The sequence below is a fragment of the Triticum dicoccoides genome, chromosome 7A (genome assembly GCF_002162155.2).
Source record: "Triticum dicoccoides isolate Atlit2015 ecotype Zavitan chromosome 7A, WEW_v2.0, whole genome shotgun sequence".
NCBI classification, from domain to species: Eukaryota; Viridiplantae; Streptophyta; class Magnoliopsida; order Poales; family Poaceae; genus Triticum; species Triticum dicoccoides.
Window position 1 is genome coordinate 116,913,796 of NC_041392.1, and position 10,463 is coordinate 116,924,258.

The 10,463-nt window shown below is 44.1% G+C and overlaps 1 pseudogene; it reads left to right on the forward strand.

The window, feature by feature from the left end:
- Positions 1 to 2,400: 2,400 nt before the first annotated feature.
- On the forward strand, positions 2,401 to 4,834 carry LOC119333236 (annotated as a pseudogene).
- The last annotated feature ends 5,629 nt before the right edge of the window (positions 4,835 to 10,463 follow it).

Below are 10,463 nucleotides of genomic sequence, written 5' to 3' on the forward strand. Positions count from 1 at the left end.
TTAAGATAAAAATCTTTCGTTGGCAGACCAACAGACTCAAACTTCCGACTAGCGGCCAAATCATTAAGCGTACCTTCTCAGCTAATGTTGCATGTTCTCTATATGGAGATTTGAAAAACATTGAACACATTGTTTTTTAACTGTGTCCTGCCTTGACTTGACTGGAGTTGTGTTCGATCTTGGTTGAACACTAACTGAAACCCTTCTAGTTTCTGTGATATGTTTGATTGCATTAAGAGCTATTCAAGTCGGTTTGTTTATGTTTTTTTCCAGCATTTGTTGTTTCTGTCTGGTGCTTTTGGACCATTAGGAATAACTTTACTATCGAACATTTGTTTCCTAACCATCCAACTGATTGTTTGTTTAGAATGGCTGCCCTTTTGCAGGAGCAGAGGCCTCTGTCTAGGGCGGTGGATGATGTTCCTCTCACCTTGCTCATTGCCAAGATCCATGCGTCTGTCGTAGCATTGTGCCCTGCCCTTTCTTTGACGGCACCTCGTGGAGCATAGATCTCATTGTATTGTGTCATTTTCTTCTTGCGTACCATGTTGCCCGTGTTGGCTGTTAGGCTCTGGAAACCTGTTCATCGGTTGTACTGGATATTGTTGTCTCTGCTCATTGAGCTTTATTTATAAAGTCGTGCAATATGCCTTTTCTCTAAAAAGAGTGGCTAACCGCTCTGCTGATTTCTCAAGAACTAGAATTTCTGGAGTTCACCATGAAGTTGATGAGATGAGGGGAAGCCTCAATAGTTTCCATCTGAGCTTTGTTAATCAGGTTGCAAATTAAGTGGCTCACCGTTGTGCGAAACAGGCGGGTGAGTCGCGGAGGAGATGTCTTTGACTAAAATGTATCCCTTCCTTCCTCGCCAAAACTCTCCGTGGTGATTGTAATCCTAATTTGTTTTCATCAATAAAGCTCGCTGATTCGCAAAAGAAGAAAAGATCCGACTAACTTGAGTGAAGGAACTTTAAAATTAGATCATGTTCCTCAATGTAAAAATTATTGTTATGACATGGAAGTCAAAGTAACCTGGGCCTCTGTTCTCACCCCATGTGGTCATAATTATACTAGTCAGTCCTGAGGGTAATCTCAATCTCATGTTATTTGATGCGTATCTTTTATTGATGACTTGCAGTGCATATTGCACTCCACCCACTACATTTGCTTCTACCTATAGGCTATAAATTGTTTCACAACATTCCTCCTACACAACTACACATCGAGCCAGGAATGAGACACGCTATTTCTTCCACTCTTTTGCGTTGCTTAGTGAGTTACGCCCGGCGTATAGTTAGGAATGAGAGGTTTCATGAATACTTTTAGGCTAATGATAGCGATAGCCACAAGGGCACCGGCATAGAGTGGGAGTGAAGACGTAGATAGGGTAGCCAAGAGAAAGGGTGCTCCCTCTTAGATTGGGATCGCATGTAGTTACCATAACCACACTCGGACGGATGTTTAGCAAAATGCCACGCAGTTGCGGCATCATGTATGCACCTGACGACAGAGTAGAGCACCCCGGCACCTTCGTCGCCGATTCATCACGGTATCAAGTTACATGGTGAAGGGCTTTGAAAGCCCTATCAGAACACTTGTTAAAGAAAAGTCCCGCCGTAACAACGGGACGCTGCAAGACGCAAGCCCGTCGATGAGGGGGAGCGGAATGAGCGACCACACAGGGCCTCCAAAATCGAGGGGCCCCCATCGTAGAAAAAACCAGTATATAAAAGATTCGTTTCATTGGCTCACTTGATCGCTAAAAAATCAGTACATACAGGTACAGGAAAAAACCAGTACGTACTGGCTCCCTGGAACGCTAGAGGCCCAAATTAGCCTACAGCCCATTACCCCGATGGCCAGAGCGGAAGCCCTGGAGGTTCGGGAATCAGAAAAAGATACAGATCGTTCAATTTGCGAGTCGCGATTGGCGATGCCCTAGCAATTGTGCCGGCGTAGTTCAGTTGGCTCCGATCTGATCCGGGACATCCGGCGATCCCATCGTCCATCTGCTGAACGCTGATCATCTGCTCATCTGATTGTGCCGGCGCAGTTCAGTTGCCGTGAAGACTGAAGATGCAACAGTCAACAGGGACGCCCGCTGTGTTTTAATCTTCAAGACCAAGGTTATTTTTCCAACTTATTTTCTTCTATTCAAACGATCTACACATTTATTCATCTAGTTACTATTTTAAACTAATTACATTCTGTTTGATCACTTGTAATTTTTTTAGGTTTTGTGCTTGGATCTTCATTATGTCTACTAGAATTAGGAAGCATGATTCTGGTGCTTCAAAGCGTAAGAATAAACAAAGACTAGATCGTGAGGCTCGATCTCAAACAGGTTCCCTCGATGGATATGTCGTGAGAATACCCCGACTTGATTCGGAAAATCAAACTATGGATGTTAATGTAGATGATGGTCATGATGACAATGACATAGAGGTTGAGGCTCGTGATGCAGAAATTGATGATGGTATTGCCGAAGAAGCGGGTGATGATAATGTTGCCGATGGGGGTGATCATGTTGATACTGCCAATGAAGGTGATAATGCTAATACCACCGGTGATGATAATATTGCTGATGACATCAAATATCCTTTTCCGTTTGATATATTTGATCCAAGAAATTGGGATGCACTTGATCCTAAAATGATAGATGTTTTGGTGCAAAAGGGTCCTAAAAGAGACTCATCTATTCAGCATGGTAAAAAGGACAAATTGTCTAGAAGGTTTTCTGCAGTATCATATACTAGAGTTCTCTCAAATGGGGAAAAGTGTGACAGAGAATGGCTTGTGTACAGCAAAGATCTTGACAAGGTATTTTGTTTTTGCTGCAAATTATTAAGAAAAGGGCTCGTGCGAGGGCAGTTAGCAAATGAAGGTTTCAGTGACTGGGCTCATCTTGGTCATAGACTTAAAGAGCATGAAACTAGTAGAGAACATGTCACAAATATGATTACATGGTATGACTTGCGCCTTATGTTGGAGAAGAATCAAACAATTGACAAAGTTGCTCAGCGAGAACTTGAGAAGGAAAAGGAACATTGGAGAAAAGTTTTGCTTAGAATCCTCTTGATTGTTAAATTTCTTGCAGAACACAATATAGCATTCCGTGGTAGTAATAGTAAGTTGTACCAAGACAGCAATGTAAATTTCTTAGGACTTGTTCAAATGTTGGCTGAATTTGACCCAGTTATAAAAGAGCATGTTGACCGCATCGCGAATGATAAAATTCGTGATCATTATCTTGGCCCCTCCATACAGAATGAGTTAATCAATTTGCTCGCTGCCGCAATCAAGTTGAAAATCATTGAGAAGGTAAAAGAAGCAAAGTACTTCTCAGTTATACTTGACTGTACTCCTGATGCAAGCCACCAAGAACAAATGTCTTTGATAATTAGGTATGTTGATGCATCTCCAGATTCTTTTTGCATTGAAGAATCCTTCTTAGGTTTTTTGGATGTGAATGATACCACCGGGCAAGGAGTGTTTGATGTTTTACAGAAGGAATTGAAGAGTCTTGACCTTGATGTGGACAATGTGAGAGGTCAGGGATATGATAATGGGTCGAATATGAAAGGAAAAAATAAAGGAGTACAAAACAAAGTATTGGAAATAAACCGAAGAGCCTTTTATTCAGCTTGTGGTTGCCATAGTCTGAATTTGGCACTATGTGATATGGCAAAGTCTTGTCGTAAAGCAACAGATTTTTTTGGAGTTATCCAGCGTATCTATACAATATTTGCTAATTCTACTAAGAGATGGCAAATTCTCAAAGATAACATACCAGGATTGACTCTCAAGTCATTATCATCTACTCGTTGGGAGAGTCGTGTTGATAGTGTTCAGGCTATAAGGTTTCAGCTACCAGAAATAAGGGAGGCCTTATTGCAAGTGGCTGAAAGTGATAAAGATTCTTTGACACAAAGTGAAGCTCAATCATTGGCGGAGAATGAACTTGGTGGCTTTGATTTTTCTAGTATCAATCATCATCTGGTATGAAATATTATCCACTGTTAATTTGATTAGCAAAGAGTTACAGTCAAAGGATATGCTTATTGATATTGCAATTGAATCTGTAAAAGGCTTGCTTTCCTTTTTCAAAAAGTATAGAGAAACCGGCTTTTCAAAAGCATTGGAAGTTGCCAAAAAATTTGCAGTGGAGATGGATATTCATCCGGAGTTCCGCACCAAGCGTAAAATCAAAAGGAAAAAACAATTTGATGAGGGTGAAGATGATGCATCTATCGACTCACAATATGCAGAGGAGTCATTTAGGGTCAATTATTTTATACGTGTTGTTGATCAAGCTATAACTTCACTTACCATTAGATTTGAACAATATGAGGGGTATGAAAAGATATTTGGTTTCTTGTTTACTTCAGATAGGCTGCGATCACTAGATGACAAGAGTTTGATGGCTGCTTGTGTTAATCTTGAAGATGCACTTAAGAGTGGAGAACATACAGATATTGATGGACTTGAATTGTGTTGTGAGCTAATTTTCATCCAGGATTTACTTCATAAATCAATGGGTCCTCTTGACATTCTGAATTATTTGAAGAAGCGCTCCACAATCTATCCTAATGTTGTTATTGCATACAGAATTTTGTTGACCATTCCTGTAACGGTTGCATCTGCTGAAAGGAGTTTTTCTAAACTCAAGTTGTTGAAGTCCTACTTGCGTTCTACTATGACACAAGAAAGACTTAATGGATTGGCGACAATAGCACTTGAAAATGATGTTTTGGAGAAGATAAAGTACGAAGATATGATTGAAGATTTTATTTCAAGAAATACCAGATGGATGCTTCTTTTTGGTAGAACATAAGGTTAATGGTTAGTTTATTGCTTTCCTATCCCTTTACCTTTCCAGCTTTAATATTTGATATATGCCTAAATAAGGTACAGATAGACTGATTTGAAATTATATTATAAAGTGAGAGTATGCTTTGCGAATGTTAGTTCTTTTGTTATGTGAATTGATTAAAATTTGGACCACATTTTGGTTTTCGCCCGGGGCCCTGAATTTCTGGAGACGGGCCTGGCAAGACGGCCCCAAAGGTCTCAGCACGTGCATTGTTGTGGCCGTTGCACGGCGTCTGTTTCCCCCGGGGAACACGGTCCGTTTGCTGTTCCACACTCTATCACTGGAAAGCTTTCCTCAAAAAAGGAAAAACGAAAAAAACTCCATCACTCACCAGTAGAAAACTCCCGACGCGAGCAAGGCACGCAAGGCCACTCATGGCGACGAGCCCCATCAACCATCATCATCGTCGCCCTTGACGCATCCGCCCGCCGTCTCCGCGCGTCCTCGTCCCACTCGAAACAAACATTGACCTGACCCGCGCGCTCCTCCCTTTCCCGGTCACATCATCACCGCACTATTTTCCACCACGCGCCCGCCCACGCACCCTTGTCGTGCCCCCATCCTCCCCCGCCCCGGCCCCTCGGCCAGGGCCGAGCGTACGTACGCCGCGAGATGCCTCGCAAAGGCCCCGGCCGGCATCTCCCGGGGCTGCCCTCCGCCGGTCGCCCGGTCCTCCCGTCCCGTAATGACGACGGCGGTGCACGCTCTGCTTTGTGCTTTCGCCCCCTGGCGCACTTTTTGTCCGTGGCCTCGCCCTACAGATCTCGACACAACAATTTTCTGCTCGTGTTTCCAACAGTGCCGCTAGGGGAGTAGGCCAAGGGACGGGCCTTTTCGCGTGGACTCCGGGCGCCGGGCGATCGTGGAGCCGGTGATCGTCCTGCACAAGCGCAAGGCGACGTCGAGTCAGTCCTACCTCTACGGGCTGGCTCTCTCTGACGTAGGAGTGCGCTGCCCTCTCCAACTACTAGCCCAGGCTCCGTCGTCAATGTCCGGCGCTCCGGCCCGATGTGCTGTGCACCCACGTTGCGTTCAGGTAGAGATAGGGCGGGCTCCAAACGATCGAATTGTCACCCTAGTGACCGGGGATTAAAATCGTGGTGGTTTCTCTGCGGAGACGGGCGTGGTAGAAAGTAGAAACCGTGATGCGTCCGTGCCCAGTGCCCACGACTTTCCGCTCTCAACTTAATGGTCTCGGCACGGCAGCGCACGCGCTTCCTCCCTCCAGCCACCAAACATGTTGAAACGACAGCCCCAACACTCGCATTCCCGTTTCCCACTGCTCCGGGTGAAAACGAACGAAACTGAGTGTTGTCATATTTATTTTTATAGTTTTGTGCGGAAGCAGAAATGAATATGGAAACGCAGAACAAATACAAAAATAAATACTACCGAAGACGAAAATAAAGCGAATACGACACGGACACGGAGACGGAAGGAGAGTGTTCACTGGAACTAAAGACCCCTTAAAGTGTAGACGGAAAAAGAAAACCAACAAAGATGTTAATTTAATATAAGATGATTACTAAATACTGTGATATATCATGTTTATAAAATAGGATATGTCAGCAACGGCGGCATGCTCGATTAGGGATTTTTCTAGCGTGCTACCATGCTCGATGTAGTAGTAGTTTTTTTTAGGCAAACTTGCAAAGCTTTTATTCATCCGTCACACAGTTTACATGGACGAAGCAAAGATCTCTAGGGTGAGCGATGTAGTAGTAGTACTGTAGAAGTTAGGTCATCTGGGCCATTCTACTCATCATGTGTTCGTTGGGCTAGAAAACCGTCGGGGTCATATTCAAACCAACGTGCTGTTATTAATTGAACTAGATCCTTGATGGCGCGTGTTGCTGCGCCCGTCTATTTTTAGTGTTTTATGAGCTAATTTTTTTAAATAATATAATTTTTAATTAGTTTGCATAAATATTACACCGATATTTTTATTTTTAAAAATAATACACCATCGGCCTGCTGCAGGCTGACTGGGCCTAGTCGGCCCACCGCATGCCGATTGGCTTCCAGTCGGCCTGCAGCAAGCCGACTGTGACTAATTGGCTTGCTGCGAACCAATTAGTGACAGCCGGCTTGCCGCGGGCCGACTAGGTGCATGTGGCCATTTTCTTTTTGTTTTTTTTTGTTTTTGGTTTTAGTTGTTCTTTTCTATTTATTTTATCTATCAAACAAATCTGGTTTGTGTTAAAACTTTTTGCATAAATTACTAGCAATATTAACAAGCCAAAAAAATTCCTCAAATTGTTTCACAAAAATGTTTAAACCATTCTCCTCAATATTTTAATATTTATTAAAAAAATCCAATTTGAATAAATAAATTTAAACTCTATCTATATTCACCAGGAGCTATCAAATACAAATGTAAATATGTGATTTTTCAAAAATTATGAAAATTTATATGTGGCATGTTAATATTGCTAGTAATTTATGCAAAAAGTTTCAACACAAACCAGATTCATTTGATAGTTAGAATAAATAGAAAACAACAACTAAAACCAAAAACAGAAAAAGAAAAATGGCCACATGCACCTAGTCAGCCCGCAGCAAGCCGACTGGTAGTCCTAGTCGGCTTGCCGCGGGCCGACTGGAAGCCAATTAGCCTGTGGTGGGCCGACTAGGCCCAGTCAGCCTGCAACAGGCCGATGGTGTATTATCTTTAAAAATAAAAATATCAGCGTAATATTTATGCAAATTAATTTTAAAAATGTATTATTTAAAAAAATAGTGTTTTATGATAGAGACAGGAATTTGTTTAAGTACACATAGACAAGATTAACGATGGAATATTCTACATTAGACTGAAACAATTTTTTTCATGAATCTTTCTCATCTTCAACCACATTGCATCCATCTTGATCTTGTGATCATCGACGACATCCGCAACATGCAACTCCAATATCATCTTCTCCTCCTCAATTTTTTTATTTTTTCCTTCAACTAATTGTTTTCTTCTTCAACTAAATTTAACCTCTCGACAATAGGGTCGGTTGGAATTTCCGGTTCAACTACCTTCTACATAAATAAAATCTATGTCAACTTGATGGGCATAATTGCAATAAACAATAAATTAACCAAATAGTTATAAAAGATAATATATACCACATCCGAATCATAGCGAGGACGAGGGCCGACGGGGCGGATACCAAAACCATCGCACTATATAAGCACAAGCAATAATAAAAGTAAGAAAATTAGACAAGTATCTATCTAAAGTAAGAATTTTTTTCTTTCAGAAGAAGATAAGAGGCTCACCACAGTGGTGCAGGCGACGAGATTGGCGCGGGCGATCGACGGTGGTGAAGACGGGGACGGGACGTGACGGACCGCTAAACCTAGACAAATCTCAGGGAAAATGGAGTTTGGAGGTCGAGCTTCGAGAGGAGAAATCTTAACTAGCGTGGCTTGGGCATTTCATCGAACACCTCATGTGCATAGGAGGTGAGCTAGAGCACCCAAATGCCCTCTCCTTGGCGGCCAGAAAAACAGAGCACTGTGGAGTGCTCTGCTGCAGCGACGGGGTATATATAGGCAACTCATTTGTCCTGGTTCATGGCTGGAACCGGGACTAAAGCCCAGCCTTCTGTCCCAGTTCGAGCCACGGACCGGGACCAATGGTTGTGGGCCAGGAGCGAGGACCATTGGTCCCGGTTCGTGCCTAGAAACAGGACAAATGGGCCCAGACGAACCAGACCAATGCCCACGAGGTCCCGGCCGGTCCCCTGGGCTCACGAACTGGGACAAATGCATCCATTGGTCCTGGTTCGTGGAAGAACCAGGACTAATGGGCTGGCCAGGCCCGAATAAAAGCCCCCTTTTCTACTAGTGATAAGGCTCCTGCTGAGGATTGACTGTTCGGAGCGTCACCATCTTATTCCCAATTACAAAACGAAACAGGGTTATTTACAGAGAACATATAGCCTAGCTCGCAGTCAATGAACTAATTTCTTACTAAACATCAAGTAGGAAGAAAGAAGGAGAGGAAGTAGGATTTCGTACCATGGCCTTTTCCTTGCGGACGGCGACGGATCGTCTCCTGCTTTGCCTCACGGCCAAATGCTGGTGGATAGCACTTTGTTGGACGCTTTGTCCCTACAAGGTTTAGATAGGATAGCTCGGCGGCGGTGGCATGGAGGAGCGCCTGCAAGTCCACATCCATAGTCAGTGCCTCATCATAGGGGCGGTGGTGGAGATGCCACCCGTGGTGCTCGATCCTCACTGAGGTGTTCTTCCAGCGTAAGAAGATGCAGCCGCCTTGTGGTGGCGTAGTGGGCTCCAATTCATCCCGTCACCGTAAAGAGATGAGCAATAAAATCCTAGGTAGGTGATGAAGCCGGATGGTCGCATGCCGCCATCTCTTTCAAGTGTGTTTATGATGGGTAAGGCCTTCTTTGGTTCATAGGATAGGAATTTTATAGGAATAGGAAAATCATAGGAAGTGAGATGACATGCATGTCAATTCCTATGGAGAAAGAGATGTCATTTGGTGCATAGGATAGGATTTTTTCCATTGAGTCTAGGCTAATGTTTTTCCCTCCAAAACATGAAGGATTGATTCCTATGCTACATAGGAATAGGAATCCATTCCTACAAACCAAAGGGCTTCAAAGGAATTTTTCCTTTGCAAATCCTATCCTATAGAATTCCTACAAACCAAAGGAGGCCTAAATTGGGGGATTGACAGGGAGGGGTAGAAGGAGAAGAGGATGGCCCATCAATTGGGGGAGTTAAAAAGGAAAAGATAGGTGCGCGTTCTAGGGAGGTGAGGAGATGACAGAGGAGTCAACAGGAGGGTCGTTGTTAGGATCTAGATCATGCTCATGGTATTTGTCATACACAGTTACAGATTTGGGGATACACACAAGTCTCTCTCTCGATTACAGCTTGCAGAGAAACAAGAAAGAGGAAAGTAGGTGGATGTCGTGTCATGTCGTGTTCCTGATCCAAGCCCGGATGTCTCTTCCCCTAGCCTTCCCTTCCTTAAGTAGCATTGGTCCACGCGGGGCCCACATACTTGCGATTGGGTTGCATGATCTGACGTGGACGACCGATGACACGCCCCTCGCCCTGATTGGTGGATGCAGTTGGGTTGGCTGCCACGGCAGCGATGTTAGCTGTTTGGTTGGCTGCCATGGCAGCATTCTGGGCGCTTGGTGTAGTTGCAGCAACTGGGTCACTGACATCTCCCCCCTCTTGAGTCTCGGCTTGCCCCCAAGCCGGAATATCAGGGTAGCGCTCCTTCAGTGCTAGAGCATCTTCCTAGGTGGCATCAAGGATGGCCGGATCAGACCAGCGGACCAGTAGTTGTTCGCGTCGACCGGAAGGCGTCTTGTGCCAGCGACGTGTGAGGATCTCCACTGGAGTGAGCTCGATGTCGGAGGGTTGTGGCAGAGTCGATGACACTATTATGCCTGGGGTAAGAACTAGCCGAAGCTGAGAGACTGTAGGATCGAAAGTATGTCTAGAGGGGGGGGGGTGATTAGACTACTTGACCAAATAAAAATCTAGCCTTTTCCCAATTTTAGTTCTTGGCAGATTTTAGCTATCTTAGCACAAGTCAAGCAATCTCCACACAATT